Genomic DNA, 26,250 nt, shown 5'->3' on the forward strand with positions numbered 1-26,250 from the left:
CAGAGTCATGTGCTTATATAAATGCTGATAGCACATACATACATACATACAGATCCCGGCCCTCTCATGAGGGGCGCGGTAACAGAACCTGGCCCTCTTAGTATGGGACGCGGTGGATAGACAGAATCAGATCATATGCCATCCTGGCCGCCATCCCCATACACAAATCATAATATCATACAGATATAAATAGATCCCGGCCCGCACACCGAGGGATGCGGTGAACAATGCAGAGGAATATGCACGATAACAGAACCTGGCCCGGGACACAGTGAAGGGAGCATTGAGACATCCACGAACAGATTAATGAGAAACCACATACATACAAATCATTATACAGACTCAATCAAACTGAAGTATGCCAAACGACGAGTCAAATCAGAGTATTCGGATAGTGTTCATAATACGCGCCTATATCCTACTTGGGAAGGCACGACGGGTTAGTACCAGAATCAGATTTTCAGATGTCAAAGCCATTTGTAAAATTTATATAAAAAGTAGTCATATCATGATCAGAATAATAATCCAGGTGTTGTCTGAGAAAGTCGGACAGAAACAAAGTAGTTAAAGTTATACAGAAAGTATGGGGCCTTGAGGGCCCACCTCAGACCAACCCGAGGAGACGTACGTAAATTACCGATAGTAGACCTTATGAGGTCGTCCATAATCATTTGGAAGTATTCCGACTCCGTTTAGGAAAGTTTCGTACAAAAGTTCACTTTAAAGGCATTTTATAAGGAAATGGTTTCAATCGTACTGAAAGAATTGGAGCGGATTTCCAACTCGAATTCCGAGGAACAGAGTCGTTTTCAAGGCTCGCGGCCGAGCCTATTACATTCAGAACATGCCTAAGAATAAAGGGGTAGGCTTTACATACCTTGGTTGCGTCCTACGCTTGCTCAAACTCGATTCCCGTTTCGCCCAAAATCTACAAATGGTCATTTTTACCAATTAGCAATTTCAAGCCTTTAGAACTTGAACTTTAACTCATACTTTTCTATAAAACTTTGGGCAGCATCTCCCCTATATATACGACATCCCCGAGATTTAACTCGGCTCCAAACATCAACAACCAACCCAACAACAATACCAACAACAAATGACAATCACCACAAAATACAACATAGTATAAATAGTCTTCTTTTCTACATAAGGCAACAACTTCTACCCAAACTTCATACCTCCAAACTAATCTTATTAATTTCACATTCCTTACTAATCACGACCATTACAACACGATTTGGAGGCATTTCATATTAATTCCATATCATTTTACACAATACACACAAGATATACAAAATATACAAGTTTTCCTCCAAAATCATAATCCACTCAAAACCTCCAACTTTCAACATAAATGTTCACAACACATTTTTATCTTATCATTTCACTTACAACCATCACTATTTGCACCCTACAACTTCAATTCTTATAATTACATAACCTACTACAAAGTTACATATTTTCCTACATCAATCTTACAATATATATTTTCCATAACAACAAGAAACATTAACCTTCCATTTACTCCACAAGGTCATAACAACACAATTAACATACTAAACAAATTCCATCAATTCTCCTACACATGAGGTACCACACGGCCACACATGCACATCCACAACACACAAAATTTTCATACTTTTCATTCATCTCTACATACTATAACATATGTATATGTTTTCCATAGTATAAAAATGATGAAATTCTTACCATTTCCCAATTATTCCACTTGCCACAAAATGTAGTTTCTTGCCAAAATAATTATATCATCTTGAAGAGGACCTTGAACTTAGTAGGAATTCAAGTAGAGACAAGTTTTTGAATCAAAGTTGAAGGCTCCAAGATTTTTTTTTTCTTTCTTGGCCGTGAGGCCTTCTTTTCTTTTCCTCTCAATTCTTCTTTTAAATTCTTGAAGCTTCTTGCAAAATGAAGACTTATCCTTTCCTTTCTATATTTATTACATGATATTACACTTGGGCTTGGGCCTCTTTAATTGTTCCCATGGCTGGCCACCTCTCCTAATTGGGCCTTTGTTTTTTTCATTATTTTTTGGGCCAACCCGGTTGGTCACGAGTTGGGCCTAGCCCACTGACCTTTCGACCTTAAAACGTCCATATCTCCTGGGAGCCCACGACCTACCGTTGGAAAGCTATGTCAATTATCTACAACTTTTATTTCTGGGCGTTTTCCCAAATTCCAAACTTATCACCCATTTTTTTCCCCTCCAAGTCAGGTCATCCGAAAACGTTTTCTTAAAAATATTCATTTGGAGGGCTTCCACTTTAATTTGGCCCCAGGGCCCTTCACGAGTTGTGTTTAACTTTACATATACGATTCATATAACTTGCCACATGTCCCAAAAACAATTCTTGACGTGTGGGCCCCACCTCAGCTTACGAAAAATTCGACGTTCGAAAATGCAGGATATAACAACAGACCTCTACGGAACAATAACAGAATCATAAGACGGGACAAGGCCCCGTCATACCCCTGAATAACATATATATGTACAATATAAAAAGTTTGTACCAAAATGTAGGTTCCGGACAAGAGAGCACTCCAAGACAGCAGAATAAAATCCTAAGCGGGCAGGTCAGCAAATCGGTCGTCTGTACCTGCGCGGCATGAAACGTAGCCCCCGAAGAAAGGGGGTCAGTACGGAATATGTACTGAATATGTAAAGCCTGGAGTACAGTAATAAAATCATAATCGGAACAGAACGTACATAAAATGAGTGTAATGTCCAGAATATCAAATACATATTTACAAAACATAAATAGTGTATGCAAAAACATATGCCATATCCGGCCCCCGTTAAGGGACTCGGTGAACGGAACGTGGTCGCCACCCCGACACTGGCGCCACAACACATCATACTCCAGAGTAGGGAATAACTCCGTAACATATCATATCAGATGGCCATATCGTATCATATCATATCATATCAGAATAGGCGTACATGTCACAGCATACTCCACAACCCATGTACGTGTATACCCGCCTCCTCACATCGAGGCATGGCAAATAATGCAGTGGAATACGCTTGATAACATATCCTGGCCCGGGCTCAGTGAAGGAAACATTGAGGCATCCACGAGTGGAGTAGTGAGAAACTAAATGCAATATAAAACAAAATACATTTACAAAGACTCGATGGAATATCTCGACAACAAATCTTAATAAGGAAATCGCACGATAATCATAGTGCGTGTATTTCGGATATCACAATAGGTTACATAAAAATAATCTTTCTGGGATCGCTTTCATGTTCCAAAATAGTTTATAAGACTCAACGAAATACTTGCAACAATTTTTATTTAGTAGTTAGAAGAGTAGTTAAGATGTTCCCTTTGAAATCGCTCGAAAATAGGTCAATGCGCAATAGGAGAGAAATCGGGAATAGTTGGCCCACCTCGGGTCAATTGACGTGGTGGGCTCAAATAATGTACATTAAGCCTATGGAGTCATCTATGAAGGTGTTAGGGCAATCTCATATCCTCTTAGGTAATTTATAGGCGCTTACACCATTCTTTCAACAAAGCATAGAACATATGATTCAATTCTATTGAATGAAAAAGAGTTAAATTCAAACTCGGATTTCTAGGAATAGAGTCGTCCCCGAGGCTCGTATCCAAACCTATTATGTCTAAGACATGCCAAGAGAAGGAAAGGTAAAGCTTTACATACCTTATTCGCTCCTTACGCTCCTCCAAACTCAAATCCCGTTGCCTTCAAAATCTACAATTGGTCACAATTACCGAATGTTAACTATAAGCCTTTAGGACTTGAATCTTAAATTAACACTTTTCTACAGAAATTTGGGCAGCATCTCCCCTGTAAATTCAACATCCCCGAGATTTTAACTCGGCCAAAATAATCAACAACAACTCCCACAATAATACCAACAACATCAACAATCGATTTGAAACGCATTCAAACATAAATTGCCTTCTTTTCCAAGTAGTGCAACAACTTCCAAATCAACCTTGCGCATTCAAATCAATATCAACATTTTTCATATTCACATATTAATTTAAGATCATTCAAACATAGGCCAAGAACAGTCCAAGCAATCTATACGATATTCAACAATTCCATCAATTCCATGTTAAACCCGAAATTCCTACATACGCAACAAAACTACCACGACGCATTTTCTACTTTCAAATTCATAATCAACAACAACAATCCACACTTTAATAACTTCATTTCCATAATATCATAAAATCATACTAAAATGACACAATCTCCTACAATCAATTTCAATGCCAAATTCAACCATTTAACCTTCATTTACATTATAAGGGTCACAACAATACAACTAACATATTAAACAAAATTAATTCACTCCCCTCTCATCACTCTACACCACACGGCCCTACTCCACATTTCCAACTTCAACCAAATTCATTCAACTTTCATTTCCAATATGAAGTTCACCATAACCACAACTAGAATACTACATGAAATTCAACTCATCCTACCCATACAACAATACCCACATACGGCCACATACACACATACACACCCACTATGCAAACTTCCATATTTCCATAAATTTTACCCATTTCTACATACTACAACATAAACAAGCCATCATAACATAATTAAAAGGGATTAATTCTTACCTTTTCCTCCTAGCTTCTTCACTTGACCAAGGTATTAGATTGACGAAACAAGCGGCCTATCTTCCGAAATAACTACACCACGTTGTAGAGGGTCCTTGAATTAGTAGAAATACCACAAGAAAATAATTTTTGAAGCAAGATTTCAAGGGGTGAATTTTTTTTGTCTTGGCCGAATGGCCTTTAGGTTTTTGCTCTTCTTCTTTTGTTTTTCTCTTCTCAACTTCTCTTGAAACTTCTAATGATAATGACCCTCTTTTAACTAATTTAGCACATGGAAAATTTAATAAACCCCATGGGCTTGGGCCATGTATTGCCGGCCACCCCCTCACTTTTGGGCCTTATTTTTCTCTTATTTTTTTTAGACCAATTGGTTATGAATCTTGCTTTGTAATTCCCGAAATTAATTTCCGAAATTCCAATTTTGCCCTTGGCCTTCCTCAATATTTCCACATTAATATTTCATGAACAACACACATATATTAATTAAAATCAACATGTGACTTTATTCCTTACAAGTCAAAATTATTTCGAATTTTCCGAATGTGCGAAAATACGGGGTACAACATTATTTTCTTCTAGCATTTGTACTAATTGGAAGGTCCTCTTTAACGTGGGATAGTTGTTGGAGCAATTATACCACTCCTTGTTGCAAATTCATAGCCCTAGCCAAGTGAGAAGTGTGGTGAAAAAGGTAAGGTTATTCTTCTTTTTATATGTTATGGATGGTTGTGTATGTTGTAGTATGTAGAAATGGATAAAATTCATGAAAATATGGATGTTATGTTGTGGCCGTGTATATGTAGTGTTGTGGCCGTGTAAGTATTGTGTGGTGTAGAAGAGAATGAATCAATTTTACTTAGTATTTTGGTTGTTGTTGTAATGGATTCTATGATGAAAATGAAAGTTTAATAATTCTAGTTGAAGTTGTAAGTGTTGGAGAGTTGTTTTAGAAGCTAATGTGATTTTGAAACCACTTCTTGTGTTTATGGAAATTAATGTTGCTAGCATGTGAATTGTTGGTATAGCTCATGAATTTGAAAAAATAAAATGTGTTGTTGTTGTTCTTGTTGCATTTGGAAGGTTTCGGGTGGAATGGAGTTTTCGTTGGATTGTTTTGAATGTTGTGCGGGTTGTTTGAAATGTTCTGGAATTTTGTTTAAATGATTTCGGATTAGTATTTGAGTATGTGAGCATTGGTGTTGGTTTGATTGTATGAAGTTGAAGTGAATGTAAACGGAATGCCGTTGAATTATGTTAAAGCGGGTTATTAATGTTCGAATGCGTTTTAAATTGATTGTTGGTATTGTTGGAATGACTGTTGGTATGGTTGTTGATAAAGTTGGCCGAGTTGAATTCTCGGGGTGGTTGTATTTACAGGGGAGATGCTGCCGAAATTTTTATAGACAAAGTGATTAGTTTAGAATTAGACTCTTAAGATCTATAGCTAATGCTTGATATTCATTGGTGTTGTTGTAGATTTTGGGAAACCCGGGGCTTAAATTTCGGTTAGCTTAAGGAGCAGACAAGGTATGTAAAGCTTACCCTTCCCTTCTTTTGGCATGTCCTAGTTGCAAGTAAGCTATGAAACGAGCCTCGGGGTAACCCCATTCTTAAGATCCGAGCATGTCGACGATTCTTATTCATTTCTTGATGTTACATTCCTAGTATAATCGAACAATAGTCCTTAGATCATTTGTATCATTGGATAAAGAATGGTATACATAATTTTTATTATTAAAAGTTTTATGTCGAACAATGTCTCTAACTTTCTTAGACGAGCTCGGATCGCTCCGAAACATTCTTAGGGAGTTCTAAAGCGTATTATGGTTGTAACTTTCGTAAGCGGGCTCGGATTGGGTTGCTACTCATCCGTGGTCCCCGAGACTTACCTTTGTATAAATCTAACGACTTTTGAAAGGATTTCACATGATTATCGTCTTAACTCTCGAGCGTCAGTTAGTTTACCTATTTGTTGAGTCTAAAGTAATAATGTTTTTAAATTGCATATAGTTTCTCACTACTCTGGTCGTGGATACTGTATTTACTTCTTTCGCCGAGTCCCGGGCCGGTTTGTCATCGTGCGCACTATGTTATATTCGGCAGTATGATGTGTTAAGGTTTCCCAAGTCCCTCGCCATAGGGCCGGGTACCGTTTATATATGGCGTTATGATGTGTTATGGCGTATGATGTGCTATGATATTATGATGTGTTTCGGGGTTGTTCGGAGATATGAAATCTTCTGGAGTATGATGTGTTGTGGCGCCAGCGTCGTAGTGGCGACCACGTTCCTGAGCCCTATGCATGATTTGATATGCATTATTTGTGTTTCAAATGTAAGCATTTGGTATACTGATTTTTGTACCTGTTTTCCATACTTCTTATTTCAGTTATGATTCTGAGTTTTTTCCTTCATGCTTTACATACTCAGTACATATTTCGTACTGACCCCCTTTCTTCGGGGGCTGCGTTTCATGCCCGCAGGTACAGACGCTCGTTCTGGTTACCCGCCAGCTTAGTACACCTATTCTGCTGTTTTGGAGTGCTCCTTTTGTTCTGGAGCCAACATTTTGGTATAGACTCTTCCGTTGCATATATGTATGTATGTATATATTCAGGGGTACGGCGGGGCCCTGTCCCGTCATATGATTCTGTTGTCTATATTAGAGGCCTGTAGACATACATGTGGGTTGTGAATAGTTACTGTTCTGTTGTGTCTGCGTGATTTATGTCTTAAGCAGTCCCATTTGCTATGACAGGCTTAACGACTTACATGTATTTCTATATGTATATATATTTTGTGAGGTGATGTGTTTTACGACAGCCTTGCTGGCTTCTGTGAGATACATTTGTTTATATGCGACCGCTTGAGACGATGTCTGACCTTTGTATCTGAATAAGTCATTTGTATGCCGATTCTGGTGAATGAGTGTGTATGGGTGCCCAGCTCGGGTAAGAGTGGGCCCCACCCATGGCCATGTGTCCATATTCTTACTTGAGGGGCTAAAATATATATATAGATAAATGGTGGGGAAAAAAATAAGTCATATTTATCTTCATCTTTTAGAAAGATGAAGAAACTTGGAGAAAGCAAGAAACATAAGAGACCATTCGGCCATGGCTATCAAAATTTGGTCCATGGAAATTGATCAAGGAAAATTATTTTCTTCTAGCAATTCAACTAATTGGAAGGCCCTTATTAACATGGAGTAGTTGTTGGAACAAGCAAAGCATTCATTTGGACAACTCATAGGCCTAGCCGAATGAAGAAGTTGAGTAAAAAAGGTATGTGTTCAATCTTCTCTTTCATATGTTATGGATGGTTTCTATATGTTGTAGTGTGTAGAAATGGATGGAAATCATGAATTTGGTATGTTGGGGTGTTGGCTGTGTATATGTTATGTTGTGTAGGAATGATGAACTAATTTTTATTTAGTATTTTGATTGTTATAGATGCGGATTCCATGATGAGAATGAAGGTTTGATGGATTGAAATGAATTTGTAATCGTTATGGGGTTGTTGAAGAAGATAATGTGATACTAGTATGGTTCCTAATATTTGTATGAATGTTATTGCTAAAGTATAGATTGTTGGTGTAGTTTATGAATTTAGAAGAAAGGAAATGTGTTGTTAGTGTTCTTGTGGAATTTGGAAGATTCCGGGTGAAGTAGTATGTTGATTAAGTCGTTGTGAATATTATGTGAATTGTTTGAAGTATTCTTGAATCATGTTAGAATGATTTCGGATAAATACTTGAATGTGGGATCATAGGTGTTAGTTTGAATATATGTGATTGAGTTGAATAAAAATGAAATGTCGTTGAATCGTGTAGAAAGAATTGCTAGTGTTAGAATGCATTTGAAATAATTGTTGAAGTTGGAGATGTGATTGTTGATATTGTTGTTGATAATTTGGCCGAGTTAAATTCTCGGATTGTTTTTGATAAATTGGCCAAGTTAGATCCTTGGGGATGGTGTATTTACAGGGGAAATGCTGCCGAAATTTCGGTAGAAAATAAATGAATCCATTTGAAAGACCAAGACAAGTATATGTCGATGAATCTAATGATTATGTTAATTCTCTTGAATGTAGACTAGCAAGTTTGGACGAATAAGCGTAGCTAATGGGACGTGGAGCAGGTATGTAAGGCTTACCCTTTCTTTCTTTTGGCATGATCCTTATGAAACGAGCAAATGATGTATATGTATGATTTTAAAGAAATTCCTATTCTTAGAGCCACTAGGATGGCTAACGTTCTTGACTTCCATAAGCTATTTCATATGGTTTTGATGCGTATCTATGATGTCCGAAGTTCTATTTGATATGTTTCCGAATGGCATTCGAAAGATAATTGATATGACTAAAGTTTTGATCTTCAAATGCTAGCACGTGCGATTATTCTATTGAGTCTTTGATATATTTTGATATGTACATATGGTTCCAAAAGCTATATTTGGTTTGATCCATACCGATATCCGAAAGGTATTTGATATGATTGTTGCTTTGATTTTCCAAAAACGGCTTCTAAAACACTCGTAGAAGGTTCTGTACTTCAAACGCTCATAACTTTCTTATACTAAATCGGATTGACCCGAAACTTGTTTCTGAGCCTTCAGGTGTCGGTAAGTATACTTGTTTATCGAGTCTTGATTTATGTGCATATGGTTTCACACTATTCTGTTCGTGCAAGCCTTAGTATGTCCTTCACTGCGCCCCGGGCCAGGTTCTGTTATCGTGTGTCTTCCTCTGCATTGTTCACCACGTCCCTCTCCCTTGCGGGCCGGGATCTGTTATATGCATATATGATATACGTTTTTTACATGCATTGATGATTCTGTTCACCGCGTCCCTCACTAAAGGGCCGGGATCTGTTATATGCATATATGATATATGATGATTCCATCCACCGCGTCCCTCACTGCAGGGCCGGGATCTGTTAGATGTGCATATGATATATGATGTCAGCATACATAATGACTCCATCCACCGCGTCCCTCACTGCAAGGTCGTGATCTGTTATAAGTGTATATGATATATGATGTCAGCATACATAATGACTCCATCCACCGCGTCCCTCACTGCAGGGCCGGGATCTGTTATAAGTGTATATGATATATGATGTCAGTATATACATGATGACTCCATCCACCGCGTCCCTCACTAGAGGGTAGGGATCTGTTATATGCATATGTATATGATTACATATGATGTCGGTACGCATGATCTGTGTCTGGAAAGTAAGTATTTCGGTACTCTGGACGATTTCCTCATTTTCTGTACTCCTTCTGACATATGACATCGGTATGCATGATTTGCGTTCGGAAAATAAGTACTTTGGTATTCTGGCTAATGTACTTACATTTTGTACTGTTTTTCCGATTACTGTTCTGTTTTCTGTATTCCATGCTTTACATACTCAGTACATATTCCGTACTGACCCCCTTTGCTTCGGGGGCTGCGTTTCATGCCACGCAGGTACACCCAAATGAGTAAAGAACATTGCTAGAAGATGCTTCAGCTGGATTGGCAAGGTCCATTTGCCCTGGAGTGTTGCCGGGTCAGAGTATTATGATATGATGTTTTGTTCGAAGTTAGAGACTTTGCCGACAGAGTCGTGGGTATAGAATATCAGTGTTGTAAGCGGCTCCATCAGCCGATGTATCATTCTGTATTATGTGATAAATTCTATATGATCATAGATTTTGTTTGATTTGAGAACAACAAGAAAGAATATTTCTGAAAGCTTTACTATGTGTTTCATCCTTATTTGATTTAAAAGTACAAAGGGATTATGTGTGTACTAAGAGTCAGAGGGTTCGGTCGGCCCTAAATAAGGGTCGGGTGCCCATCACACCTTAGTGAGATTAGGGTGTGACAAAGTGGTATCAGAGCAGGTTGTCCTAGGGGTTGTCTGCAAAGTCGTGTCCAGTAGAGTCCTGTTTATGGGTGTGATGCCGGCCACATTAATAAACAGGAAGCTGCGGGGCATCTAGGGATTGTTGACCTTCTTTCTGTCTTAGATCGTGCGATAGAGCCAAGTCATAGGAAAATGAAATTCCTTATATAAGCCTTACATACGACGGAAGAAGGTAAGTGATGATATGGAAAGTCACTGGGTTAAGTATTGATATATTTGTTTTGTTACTTGGAATTGGAAGCTCTGGGTGGCTGGAATATGTCGTATGACTGCATACCCTGTGAGGCATTGTTGATATTTGCTGCGTACAGATTTTGAATAGTAAGGATTGCAAAGGAGACTTTGTCAAAATTTTTCCAAAATCAGGTCATTTAACTAGGGACACCTAACGGGAAGAGGCGTGGAAAGGAAATATCATGAATAGACAATAAGCGGGATGTAATATTTTAGAGAAGCTACGGATTTGGGCATGGCATGAAAAATGATTGTGAGAAAGGCGATTAGCGGTCTGAAGGATTAAAATGGATAACATCCGAGGTTTAGTAAGAGCAAGGTCTATTGGAGGATTCAGAAAAAGTCGACAATCAATTTTGCTGTAGATTATTATACAAGAACGGTGAATGGGAATCCGAACAGACTGATACCTGAGTACTTACAAGTAACGACGACGAAGGTATATTTGTTGCCATCGGGAATCTAGAAATCTGGGAATCTAAGACGAAAGGTAGTTATACATGAAAGTGAAAGGTGAATATTGAGGACTGAAAAGGGTAAAATAGTAATTGTAAAGGAGAAAGACGTGTTACGCGGGTGACTCGAAATCTGTAAGACTTCGACATGCTCTAGATCATGTAATAAAGGTCATGCGACGAAGTGGACGCGATTATATCAGCATTAATGTTACATCCGACATTTTTGCTTATTCGAAAATTCAAGGTAAATTGACTTGCAATGAATAAGGCCACAATTGGACCTTACTTGGCATGAATGTGTAGGTAATGAATACAATGGTGTGGAATTACGAAAGGTGGCCAAGGGCAAAATTTGGAATTTTGGAAATTTGCCTTATGGATTGCAATATGTAGCCAACAAGTTGGACTTAAAAAAAAAAAAAACAAGGCCCAAAAGGGGAGGCCCAACCAGCCATGCTATGTAAAAAGAAGGGCCCAAGTCCATGATTTAATTAGGTAATATTAAATATGGTTATACATATCCATAGAAGGTTCAAGAAAGTAAGAAAAAAATCAAGAAAAAGGAACAAGACCATTTCGGGTTTGAGAGGAGAAAAAGAAATAAAAATTTTGGAGCCTAATCCTTGAGTTTAAAATTCAATTCTTGTGGGAATACTACTAAGTGCAAAGTCCTCTACAACTTGGTACAATTAGTTTGGCAAGAGGACAAGTTTAGTGCCAAGTGAAGAACTTGAAGAAAGGTAAGGATTTTATGCTTTTGATATGTTATGGAAGGTATATGTATGTTGTAGTATGTGTGAATGAATGAAAAACATGGAAATTTTGTGTGTTGAAAAATATGCTTGTTGGCCGAATACATGTACATGTATTACATGTCTTGGATGATTTGAATTCATGTTGTAATTTAGTTGTAGTATGGTGGAAATTGTATTAGAAATGGAAGTGGAATGAATTAGTGAAAATTGAAGAATGTAGGAGGTGGCCGTGTGGTATTGTTATGTGTTGATGGAGTATGAATTTGATCTTGTTTGTATGTTAAGTATGTTATGGTGAAGTGAATGGAAAGACAACAATCTTTATTGTCTTGGAAAAATGGTTATCAAGTTGTTGTAGGAAAGTATGCAACTTTGTTATGATTTATGTAAAAATGGAAATGAATGTATCAAGAGGAAAATTATGATTATTGTTGATGAATTTGGAAGATGGAAATGTATAATGAACTTGTATGTTGAAGGTTAGGAAATATTGGAAAAGTAGTGGCTTAATGGAGAGTTTGAATGTTTGCATATCTTATGTATATTGTGTGAAAATGGTATGATATGCCTTCGACGTATGTTGTAATGATTTTGATGGTTGATGAATATGAAAATGATAAGTTTGGTTTGGAAATGTAAGTTTGAAACGAAAGATGTTTCGTTATGTCGAAAGATGGCTAGTGATGCCATAGTGTATGTTTTAATGTCTATTGTTGTTTTGATGTTATTCTGGGTTGTTGTGATGATGAATTGAGCCGAGCTAAGTCTCGGGGATGTCTTATATACAGAGGAAATGCTGCCGAAATTTCGGTAGGCAAGTATGTGTTAAGTTGGACTATTGAAAATTTTGAAACTAACAAATGGTAAACTTGACCATTTCTAGATTTTGGACGAAATTGGGATTGACGCCAAGCGAGCGTAAGGCGCTATCGAGGTATGTGAAGCATTTCTCTTTGTTCCTAGGCATGTTCTGGATGTGATAGGCTCGGTCGCGAGCCTTAAGTACGACTCCGTTCCCCGAAATTCGAGACGGAAAACCGCTCCAATTCCTTCAATTCAATTGAAGCTATTTTCTTACAAATTGCCTTTAAAGTGAGTTTTTGTACAAAATTTCCCTAAACGGAGTCGGAACACTTCCAAACGATTATGGATGACCTCATAAGGTCTATTAGCGATAATTTACATATGTTTCCTCGAGTTGGTCCGAGGCAGGCCCGCAAGGCCCGATATCTTCTGTAATACTTTAAATACTTCCGTTTTGTCCGATTTTCTCAGAAACCATCTGAACTATTATTTTGATCATGATACAACCATTTTTATGAAATTCTTACAAAATGATTTCTGAACATCTGAGAATCTGATTCTGATAATAATCTGTCGTGCCTTCCCAAGTAGGATATAGGCGCGTACTATGCATACTAACCGTATACTCTGATTTTGACTCGCCATTTGGCACCCTTCAGTCTGATTGAGTCTGTATGTGAGTCTGTATGTATGTGGTTTCTCATGGATCTGTTCGTGGCTGTCTCAATGCATTCCTTCACTGCGTCCCGGGCCAGGTTCTGTTATCGTGCATATTCCTCTGCATTGTTCACCGCGTCCCTCGGTGTGCGGGCCGGGATCTGTTATATATATATGATTATGATATATTGATCTGTGTATGGGGATGGCGGCCAGGATGGCATCTGATATGATCTGACTCTGTCTGTCCACCGCGTCCCGTACTAAGAGGGCCGGGTTCTGTTTACCGCGCCCCCAGACAGGGCCGGGATCTGTATGTCTATATGCATGTGCCATCAGTGTTTATATAAGCACGTGCCTCCGTATGATTCTGTATGATTTAGTATGACTCTGCACTACTCTGCATGCATAATTCTATCTGGTATACTTCTGTCTGTCCGCCTGAATTTTGACTATGTCTGTATGTCCGTATGGATTCTGGTTCTGTACGTCTGTATGGGTTCCGATTCTGTACGTCTGTATGGATACTGATCCTGCTCATCTGTCTGGATTATGATTCCGTCTGTCTGTCTGAACCATGATTCTGTTTATCTGTATGGACCACGATTCTGTATGTCGGTCTGCATCATGACTCTGTCCGTCCGTCTGATGTATGGTTCTGTCCGTTATATTTCTGTGACTCCGGTTCGGACTACGATTGTATCTGTTATGTTTCTGCTTTACATACTCGGTACATTTTTCGTACTGACCCCCGTTCTTCGGGGGCTGCGCTACATGCCCGCAGGTACAGACGCACCAGGTGATACGCCGCCAACGTAGGGTTCTGATTCAGCTGTTTTGAAAAGCTCCTTTGATCCGGAGCATACACTTTTGGTATATATCTTATGTTTTCCGTATGTTCTGCATGTATGGAAATTCTGGGTACGACGGGGCCCTGTCCCGTCATATGATTCTGTATGTCTGTAGAGGCCTGTAGATAGATGTGTGGGTTACGGGTTTCGTCTGTATGTTAGCCTTATCGGCTTATCTGTAAATGTCTGTATGTTCAGGTATGTATATATATGTTTGCGCGCGTGCCGTATTTGTATCGGCCTACTTCTATAACTTTTGTTTTAAAAAAAAATAAAAAAAAAATCATATGATTCGAAAGTCGGTAAGGTAGGTATGTACGGGTACCCAGTTAGGGTACCAGTCGCGGCCCACGGGGTTGGGTCGTGACAATTAAGGCACTGGATTTCATCGAAGTTTCGAGGTTAAGCGTGCTAAGGTGCGAGAAATTTTAGGATGGGTGACCCCCTAGGAACGGTGCAAGAAATTCTATATATCCAGACATAAGAGACAAATGAGAAGCTAGAGTGGCCTAAGGGAAACTAGAGTATACGGGATGGTTGGAGACCATAAAAGCCCACATAGGTCGAGACAGGCTAGACTGGAGAAAAGACAGAAAGTGCGTCACAGCTCTGGAATTTGGATAGGCTTGAATAGCGTTTGGAAGTATTTTGTGGGCTAAAAGGAGTCAATAGAGCAAGGGTACCGAAGTTCAAGTAACAAGAAGAGATGTGGTACAAGTATTATAAAGTAAGTTGATGTTATTTTTACTACAGGTTAAGATTGGAAATTTTAATACAACGATATTTGGAAAAGAAAGAGTGTGAGTTAATGGAAAGCAAGGAGATTAAAATGTCGGAAAAAGGTGAAAGGTAAGAAACCTTAGTGATTGAAACCCTCGAGAGAAACTACTGGCAAAGCACGAGACGACTTGGGTAAAAAAAAATATTCAAAGATAGGCACGTGAAAGGGATAAAGTGCGATAACATGGAACAAGAGAAGAATGTGTGAGGTTCGAGAACCAATTTCAATAAGTGGGACTGAAGGAATAGTGACTGCGACAAGGAATGTAAGGTAAGAGAAAAAGAATGATTAAGCCTTGTGACGATGTTAGAAAATTCCGGCCCTTGAAAGGTATATAAAGTAATAAAATGTGCAGCTATATTAATATGGTTGCCTCGGACATGGAAGTACTTTTCTCAAAAGATGACGTAGAAGTGAAACGGAATTGCGCGTCTAAAGTAATATTTCACGGACCTCAGAGCCGATGCCATAAATGGAAAAAGAATAAAGGTGCCCGAGTAGGAAGAAACCCAAGAAGGGTCGAGGATGAAAGTAGAAAAGGTATACTAAGGGACTAGTCGAAGGGAGAGGAGAACATTTGGGAATAAAATAATTGGAAATCTTTATCCATAAGGGGTAGGAAAGAGTACTGTAACGAGTCAGCAGCAGAAACCCAATTACGCACCAAGGAAAGATATGGAAATGTTGACAAAATGATAACATAAGCGCAAAGGAAAGAAAAAAAAACTTATGGTAAGAAGTTTTCGGTATGTTATGCATGGAGTTGGAAAGAAAGACAAGGAATGAGGTAATTATCGTGGACAAGGATACTCGGAGACTGCTGGCATATAAGGAGGCCCTTAAAAAGGGGGGGGGGGGGGGAGAACATATTATATTGGATTTAGAAGGAATCGCGACACTGTCAGGCTCCAGAGGGGGAAAACTTATTAGCTCGGGGTTGGAGTCAAAATATATCCGCATATCAAGAGAATACATGAAAGAAGTAGAAACGAATTGACAATGAGTGTATCGTGATGCCAACTTGAATTATGATATGGTTATGCCATGATTTGAATCCCTCATATCGGGCAAATTTGGGCGACATGTTGTAAGGAGTAATAAAAAGAGCAAGAAAATGGCTACAAGCTAAGTGCACAAAAGATAACGGAGAGAACGATAAGACTCAAAGGATATTTTGGATGACAACGACTATTATAACGAGAGTATCAACAATCGGTAGTCTGGGAATTTTTGAAAGAAAGAAAGAACGCAGTGCCTATGAATGAAATAAAAGAGTTCATCGGATACTATAAAATAGTTCATGGACCATTAATTATACGGAGCATGAGAATGTACGCTATGAAATTATATGAATCGTCGATGTGAAACGATGCCCAATAATATTCGTAAGGAATCTGCACCAAAGAGCCAACAAGGAACAACAATGGACGAAACGAGCGCCAATACAAAGAGGTCAAAAACAAGTATACTTGTGTCGAGAAATGTGGGGGAAGGAAGTAAAGAAAAAGTTGTAGTAAGAGCTCAAAGATGTTGCGAACTAAGAAGTTAAGTGAACTCGGAGCATAAGTTACCATAAGTGTGACTGGATTGCGAAGGGTAATAAATGGCAAAGAAACGTTACGTACATCTGTTTTTGGATAAATATTTAGAATGAAAGATTAAAAAGGATAGTGACAAAGACATAAAGAAACAGGGAGCGAAGAAAGGAGAACACCAAAGGCCGATGGATATTTATAGCATGGTACGCGAGGCGGCCACACTATAAATAAAGTGAGAGCAAGAAACAGCCTGTGGCCATATTTGATCGTCAAGTGAAGATTGTGTGGCAAATACATGACTTCCGTTAAGGTGTGGTGACGAAACAATAACAGAAAAGAAATGACCTGGAAAGTAAAAGGATAATAAGTTGGCGCGGCAGATTAGAAAGCCCATGATAAGGAATGAGCATGAAGAAAAGGACCACTATAAGAGGGACCATCCCCGAAGTGTTACAAGACCCCATAAGATCAGTTTAACATTCGAGGACGAATGTTCTAAAGGGGGGGAGGATGTTATAGCCCATGTTTTGAACGTTCAGATAATTCAAGATAATTGCCAAAAGTTAAGGGCAAGACTATTTTTTTCAAGTTATTTTAATATACAAATTGTTCATTAGTATGGAAATATTGAGAAAGGCTAAGGGTAAAAAGGGAAATTCACAAGGTGGACCATGGTAACATTGTGGAAGGCTAGGGGGAAAATGGGAATTTCACAAAATGTTCAAGAAAATTCTTGAAAATGCCACTTTGGCCGTGTGACATAAAGAGTGGGCCCCACCCATGGCCATATGTCCATATTCTTACTTGAGGGGCTAAAATATATATATAGATAAATGGTGGGAAAAATAAATAAGACATATTTATCTTCATCTTTTAGAAAGATGAAGAAACTTGGAGAAAGCAAGAAACATAAGAGACCATTCGGCCATGGCTATCAAAATTTGGTCCATGGAAATTGATCAAGGAAAATTATTTTCTTCTAGCAATTCAACTAATTGGAAGGCCCTTATTAACATGTAGTAGTTGTTGGAACAAGCAAAGCATTCATTTGGACAACTCATAGGCCTAGCCGAATGAAGAAGTTGAGTAAAAAGGGTATGTGTTCAATTTTCTCTTTCATATGTTATGGATGGTTTCTATATGTTGTAGTGTGTAGAAATGGATGGAAATCATGAATTTGGTGTGTTGGGGTGTTGGCCGTGTATATGTTATGTTGTGTAGGAATGATGAACTAATTTTTATTTAGTATTTTGATTGTTATAGATGTGGATTCCATGATGAGAATGAAGGTTTGATGGATTAAAATGAATTTGTAATCGTTATGGGATTGTTGAAGAAGATAATGTGATACTAGCATGGTTCCTTACATTTGTATGAATGTTATTGCTAAAGTATAGATTGTTGGTGTAGTTTATGAATTTGGAAGAAAGAAAATGTGTTGTTAGTGTTCTTGTGGAATTTGGAAGATTCCGGGAGAAGTAGTATGTTGATTAAGTCGTTGAGAATATTATGTGAATTGTTTGAAGTATTCTTGAATCATGTTAGAATGATTTCAGATAAATACTTGAATGTGGGATCATTGGTGTTAGTTTGAATATATGTGATTGAGTTGAATAAAAATGAAATGTCGTTGAATCGTGTAGAAAGAATTGCTAGTGTTAGAATGCATTTGAAATAATTGTTGAAGTTGGAGATGTGATTGTTGATATTGTTGTTGATAATTTGGCCGAGTTGAATTCTCGGATTGTTGTTGATAAATTGGCCGAGTTAGATCCTCGGGGATGGTGTATTTACAGGGGAAATGCTGCTGAAATTTCGGTAGAAAATTAATGAATCCATTTGAAAGACTAAGACAAGTATATGTCGATGAATCTAATGATTATGTTAATTCTCTTGAATGTAGACTAGCAAGTTTGGACGCATAAGCGTAGCTAATAGGACGTGGAGCAGGTATGTAAGGCTTACCCTTTCTTTCTTTTGGCATGATCCTTATGAAACGAGCAAATGATGTATATGTATGATTTTAAAGAAATTCCTATTCTTAGAGCCACTAGGATGGCTAACGTTCTTGACTTCCATAAGCTATTTCATATGGTTTTGATGCGTATCTGTGATGTCCGAAGTTCTATTTGATATGTTTCTGAATGGCATTCGAAAGATAATTGATATGACTAAAGTTTTGATCTTCAAATGCTAGCACGTGCGATTATTCAATTGAGTCTTTGATATATTTTGATATGTACATATGGTTCCAAAAGCAATATTTGTTTTGATCCATAACGATATCCGAAAGGTATTTGATATGATTGTTGCTTTGATTTTACAAAAACGGCTTCTGAAACGCTCGTAGAGGGTTCTGTACTTCAAACGCTCATAACTTTCTTATACTAAATCGGATTGACCCGAAACTTGTTTCTGAGCTTTCAGGTGTCGGTAAGTATACTTGTTTATCGAGTCTTGATTTATGTGCATATGGTTTCGCACTATTCTGTTCGTGCAAGCCTTAGTATGTCCTTCACTGCGCCCCGGGCCAGGTTCTGTTATCTTGTGTCTTCCTCTGCATATGTATATGATGACATATGATGTCGGTACGCATGATCTGTGTCTGGAAAGTCAGTATTTCGGTACTCTGGACGATTTCCTCATTTTCTGTACTCCTTCTGACATATGACATCGGTATGCATGATTTACGTTCGGAAAATAAGTACTCTGGTATTCTGGCTAATGTACTTACTTTTTGTACGGTTGTTCCGATTACTGTTCTGTTTTCTGTATTCCATGCTTTACATACTCAGTACATATTCTGTACTGACCCCCTTTTCTTCGGGGGCTGCGTTTCATGCCACGCAGGTACACCCAGATGGGTAAAGAACATTGCTAGAAGATGCTTCAACTGGATTGCCGGGTCAGAGTATTATGATATGATGTTTTGTTCGAAGTTAGAGACTTTGCCGACAGAGTCGTGGGTATAGAATATCAGTGTTGTAAGCGGCTCCATCAGCCGATGTATCATTCTGTATTATGTGATAAATTATATATGATCACAGATTTTGTTTGATTTGAGAACAACGAGAAAGAATATTTCTGAAAGCTTTACTATGTGTTTCATCCTTATTTGATTTAAAAGTACAAAGGGATTATGTGTGTACTAAGAGTCAGAGGGTTCGCTCGGCCCTAAATAAGGGTCGGGTGCCCATCACACCCTAGAGAGATTAGGGTGTGACATATACCTATATCCATATCCGTATCCATATTCGCATCCGTATTCATATCCACATTCATATTCATATTCATATTCATATTCGTATTTGTATTCATAGCATACCCGACCATGAACGTTCGGTGTTTCACATACTTAGCCTTGGCAAGGCTCGGTGATTATACATACTTAGCCCTACCAAGGCTCAGGGTTATCCGTACCCAACTGCAGTGGTGTGCATGTAATACATATCATACCCGGCCATATAAGCTCGGTGTTACATAATAGTCATACATAGACACATATACATAAGAGCTCATAAGCATCTTCGACATCATTACTATCATCGTTTCATTACATCTATCATTTAAGGAATTTAGTAGAATCGTAAACATAACGAGAGTGATGTGCTTTAACAGCTTTATAGATAGAATCATTTGGAGGACATTATGGACTCATGAAAGGATAGATATATATAGCCAAAGAACCATGCCTTATTAAAAGAAAGGTTAGCTTGACATACCTTTTCATTTAGCTATTCTATCACTTGAACGTTCTCCTTCAATGCTCACGTTTCTACCTTCATTCGAGTTTATACTTACATTAGGTAATCGATAGCTTAGCATACTTGACTAAAGCTAGAGAAAGTTAGGCAGCATCTCCTTTGTTTATACAACTTTCTCCATATCATATATCAATTCCCAAACATCTATAATAACATTCACAACATCATAATCAACAATCTTCACACACCTATATTATCCACATTTCCCAAATTTCACGTCAATTCATACATTCACTCATACAATGTCTATCCCATGTTCTTAATGTCATTTATAACATACATATCACGAATCATGACTCATCCCAAGCTACTACTCAAAAATGATACTATTTTTACATTCATGACCCATATTCTATCTCCTTCTACAATCCAAGTCTTTCGACCTCTCAATACATTAAACAACATGGAATGACCATAAAACTTACCATAGATTGTGTAGGAATGGACTTTGGGTGGAAACACTTCACTTAAGCAAAACCCTAGTTGCACTTCCACTTGAATTTCTTGTCTTGGATGAACCTTAATGAGTTTCTTGCACTTGATTCTCTTGGTTTGGTGAAGTTGAGCATCAATTTCCTTTGAATTCTCTTGGAAAAGGTGTGGAGAAATATTCTAGAGAGTTCTTGAGAGAAGGGGAGTGAAAATGAAATGAACCTGGGTCCCTTATATTAATTTAGAACCTGTCCCGACTCAGTTCTACGGACCAACATACGGTCCGTATAATTTATATGGACCGTATGTGTGGCCGTAGATTAGGTCCAGTGAGGGATGCCATCCTGGGCAGAATATACGGCCTAACATACGGCCAGTATTTTTTTTACGGCCAATATGTTGGACCGTATAATGCCAAGCTTTTCTGAAACTCGCTCTTGTCGACTCGTTCGATCTCCAATCCTTATGGAACCTTCTTAACACTTGTTTAACACCTCATTAACAATCTAAGGTACGTTATAACTCTTCCCCAAGACATCATTAAGTCATCATTAACTTGTTACTCGTAAATCCTTTCTGATACGTAACATATACCTTGCCTTTCTTGGCAAACTTTCTTCTCCTACCTTGAATGTCTTTGAAATCTCAATTAGGATCATTAAATGCTATTTATTACTTATTGAAACATTGTATACTTTGTGCCCTTCATTAGTCTATTCATTGTGCATTAACGTGAAATTTTGCGAGGTGTAACATTTTTCCCCCTTTTAGAACATTCATCCTCCAATGTTAAGTGCTCGGGAATTCTATGAAAATTTCGCCAGAGTTTCCCCTGCAATATGGCACTACCATCCGGCAAAACAGCCCATAATAACAATGCTTCACAGGGCCACAACATCATAGCAATAAAGTTTTGCCACACACGAGCCAAATGCATAAAAAGGAAAACATACATACCTCATGATCTTGATGTCTCATCTTGGATATCTTCCGGGGGTTGAAATAAGTGCGGGTACTTGGACTTCATATTTTCTTTCGCCTCCCAAGTCATTTCTTCTCGATTGTTTTTTCTCCACAAAACCTTAACTGAGGCCACCTCTGTGTTTCTAAACCTCCGTACTTGCCTATCTAAAATGCCAATGGGTACCTCTTCATAAGTTAACTTTTCTGTCACCTAAACATCATCTACTGGCACGATCCTAGTAGGATCTCCGACACATTTACGGAGCATCTAGACATGGAAAATTGGGTGAACTGACTCCAAATCAGGAGGTAGATCTAATCTGTAAGCCACTTCGCCTACCTTGCCTATAATCTCATAAGGTCCAATGTACCGGGGACTAAGCTTCCCGTTTTTGCCAAATATCACAACGCCTTTCATTAGAGACACCTTTAAGAATACCCAATCTTTCACTTAGAACTCTAAGTCCCTTCGACGATTATCCGCATAGGACTTTTGATGACTCCGAGCTGTTAATAATCGATCCTCTATAAGCTTAACTTTCTCTATAGCTTGCTAGACCAAATCTGGCCCTATCAATTTAGTCTTTCCTAGCTCAAACCACCCAATCGGGGATCTACACTTTTTCTCATATAAAGCCTCATACGGTGCCATTTGGATGCTAGAATTATAACTATTGCTATAAGAAAATTCAATAAGTGATAAGTGATCATCCCAATTACCGCCAAAATCCAACATACATGCCCGTAGCATATCCTCGAGAGTCTGAATGGTACACTCAGCTTGTCCGTCAGTCTGTGGGTGAAAAGTTGTGCAAGACTCACCTGAGACCCCAAACCTTCTTGGAAATATTTCCAAAAATTGGCTGTAAACTTAGTCCCTCTATCAGAGATAATAGATACTGGAACACCGTGAAGTCGCACTATCTCTTTAACATACGACTTTGCATAATCTTCTACCACATATGTAGTTCTGATTGGTAAAAAATGAACTGACTTCGTGAGTCTTTCCACAATCACCCATATAGAATCATACTTACGTCGAGAACAGGGTAAACCTGTAATGAAGTCCATGTTAATTACTTCCCACTTTCAAGTTGGAATTTCTATAGCTTGCAACAGTCCGTCCAACTTTTGGTGCTCGATTTTCAATTGCTGACAGTTGGGACATTGCGCTACAAATTCCACTACATCCTTCTTCATCCCATTCCACCAATATATAGATTTAAGATCATGATACATTTTCGTCGCTCCGGGGTAAACATAATAACGGGAGTAATGGGTTTCTCTCAATATTTGGTGGCGTAAACCTGCCACATCAGGAACACATAATCTGCCACGGCATCGGAGAACACCATCTCCAAAAATCTCAAATGATGACTTCTCCTTCTGAGGGAGTGTATCTCTGTAATGAATTAGCATGGGATATTCATATTTTCGCTTCTACACTTCCACCACTAGCGATGAGACTGCTGAATTCTGAATGGTAGCTCCCATGCTACCTGAGTCCACTACTCGAACCCCTAGATAGCTAACTGCTGGAGCTGATAAGCCATTTCTCTTTTCTCTTGCTGAACATCACATAAACTTCCCATCGAACTACGGCTAACAGCATTAGCCACAACATTCGCCTTTTCGGGATGATACAGGATATCAACATCATAGTCTTTTAGCAATTCAAACCATCGTTATTGCTGTAAATTCAACTCTTTCTGCTTGAAGATATACTGAAGTCTCTTATGATCGGTATAAATATCAACGTGGACATTATATAGATAATGTCTCCATATCCTCAATGCATGAATCACCGCAACCAATTCAAGGTCATAGGTTGGATAATTTTTCTCATGTTTCTGCAATTTCCTTGAAGCATACGCAATCACCTTACCATGTTGCATCAACACAAATCCTAGCCCAATGCCTGAAGCATCACAATAAACAACATAACCTTCCAATCCATCTAGAAGTGTCAGGACTGGGGTAGAAGTTAATCTATCCTTTAGCTCTTGGAAACTACATTCACAAGCATCTGTCCATTGAAACTTAGCTGATTTCTGGGTCAGCTTTGTGAGTGGTGCATAAATAGAAGAAAAGCTTTCTACAAATCTCCTGTAATAACTTGCTAAGACCAGAAAACTACGAACCTCCATAGGAGTCGTGGGCCTTGGCCAAGTCTTAACGGCCTCAATCTTTTGGCTATCTACCCGAATACCATCGCCTAAAATAATGTGCCCCAAAAATGTCACTGAGTTCAACCAAAACTCACACTTAGAAAATTTGGCAAACAACTCTTGAGTTTTGAGAACTCTAAGAACAGTGCGCAAATGATCTGCATGCTCTGCCTCAGATCTGGAATACACCAGGATATCATCGATGAATACAATCACGAATAAATCTAGGAATGGCTTGAACACATTGTTCATCAAATCCATAAATACTGCTGGTGCATTATGTCATATCCCGTATTTTGTGCATTGGGACATGTTAAGCCAACCGCGATAAGTTAAGGACAAGGCTATTTGTTTTCGATTTTGTTTTAATGCACAAGTTGCTTATAAATTTTATTGGTGTGGAAATATTAAGGTAAATTAGAAGTTAATTTATTCATGTTAATTATTTCATGAAATGAAAAAGGCCACAAGTGGCCGTGTGGCTTGGGGTGGGCTCCCACCCATGGCTTGGCCAATTGCCTTGAGCCATGAGTGGGGGCATGTGTCCACCTTTTATGGGTTATGTATTTATATATATAGATGAGTGATGACAAAGGAAGACTCATTCTTCATCTTCACAATTCAAGAAACTTCAAGAAAGAAACATAGTAGTATTCGGCCATGGCTAGGAAAATTGATGCCATAGAAATTGATCAAAAAAAATAATTTTCTTCTAGTATTCCAACCAATTGGAAGGCCCTTATTATCGTAGAGTAGTTTTTGGAGCAAGCAAAGCATTCATTGTGCAAGTTGTGAACCCTAGCCAAGTTGAGAAGTTAAAGGGTAAATGTAAGATTTAATCTCCTTTTCTATGTGTTAGGGATGATTTGTGAGTGTTGTAGTATGTAGAAATGGATGAAATTCATGAAATATGTGTGTGTAGGTTATGGCCGAATAAGGGTTGTGTTGGTAAGATGTGATGAATTGATGTTATTTAGTGTGTTGATTGTTGTTGTTGTGGATTCCATGACAAAAATGAAGGTTTGATGGCTTGAAATGAAGTTGTAATCGTTGTGGGATTGTTGAAGAAGTTAATGTGACATTAGCATGGTTTCTTATATTTGTATGAATAATGTTGTTAACGTGTGGTTGTTGGTACAATTCATGAACTTGGAAGCAAGGAATGTGTTGTTGTTGTTCTTATTGAGTTTGAAAGATTGTAGGTTGGGTTGTTGTGGTTAATTGGAATGTAAATGAAATGCCGTTGAATTATGTAGAAAGGGTTGCTAACGTTAGAATGCATTTTGAATTAATTGTTGAAGTTGAAAATATGATTGTTGGTATTGTGTTGGTGATTTGGCCGAGTTGAATTCTCGGGGTTGGTTGAATTTATAGGGGAAATGCTGCCCAAATTTCTGTAGGTAGATTGCTAGCCTAGAATCGGATTCCTAAATATCTATAGCTAATGTTTGATATCTCTTGACGTTGTTGTAGATCTTCCGAAAGCCGAGACTTAAAGTTCGGATTAGCTTAGGAAGCGGGCAAGGTATGTAAGGCTTACCCTTTCTTTCTTTTGGCATGTCCTAGAGCTAAGTAAGGTATGGCACGCATCTTGGGGTAACTCTATTCTTTGATTCCGAGCTTGTTTACGATTCTTATTCACTTCTTGACACGAGCATACTTGGTATAGTCGAGTCTGTTGTATGATTGAATAGCGAGCAAAGCATAAAGAGTCCCAGTTCCTAAAAGGGTTCTATAAGGATTAATGTTCCTAACTTTCATAGGCGGTCTCGGATTGCTTTGAAACGTTCGTAGATGTTTCTGTAATGAATAATGTCCATAACTTTCTTATGGAAACTCGGATTGACTCGAAACGTGTTTATGATCCTTCAAGTGTCGATTAGTGTACTTACCTATTGAGTCCCGAAAATTGATTTATATGCATATGGTTTCTCACTACTCTGCTCTGCTGTTACATCTTTCACCGATTCCCGGGTTGGGTATGTTATCGTGCACAGTGTCACTGCATTATTCACCGAGTCCCTCACTAGAGGGCCGGGTACGGTATATATATATATATATATATATATATATATATATATATATATATATATATATATATATATATATATATGATGACATAATGATATGATGAGATGATGATATGTTATGGTGGCCAGGAGGGCATACAATGACTTTATTCACCGAGTCCCTCACTAGAGGGCCGGGTACGGTATATATATATATACGTGATGATATGATAGTAAGCTGACATGATGACATGATTTTATCCACCGAGTCCCATAATGGCCGGGTACG

Source organism: Lycium barbarum, chromosome 5 (assembly GCF_019175385.1).
Source record: "Lycium barbarum isolate Lr01 chromosome 5, ASM1917538v2, whole genome shotgun sequence".
In the NCBI taxonomy this organism is placed as follows: domain Eukaryota; kingdom Viridiplantae; phylum Streptophyta; class Magnoliopsida; order Solanales; family Solanaceae; genus Lycium; species Lycium barbarum.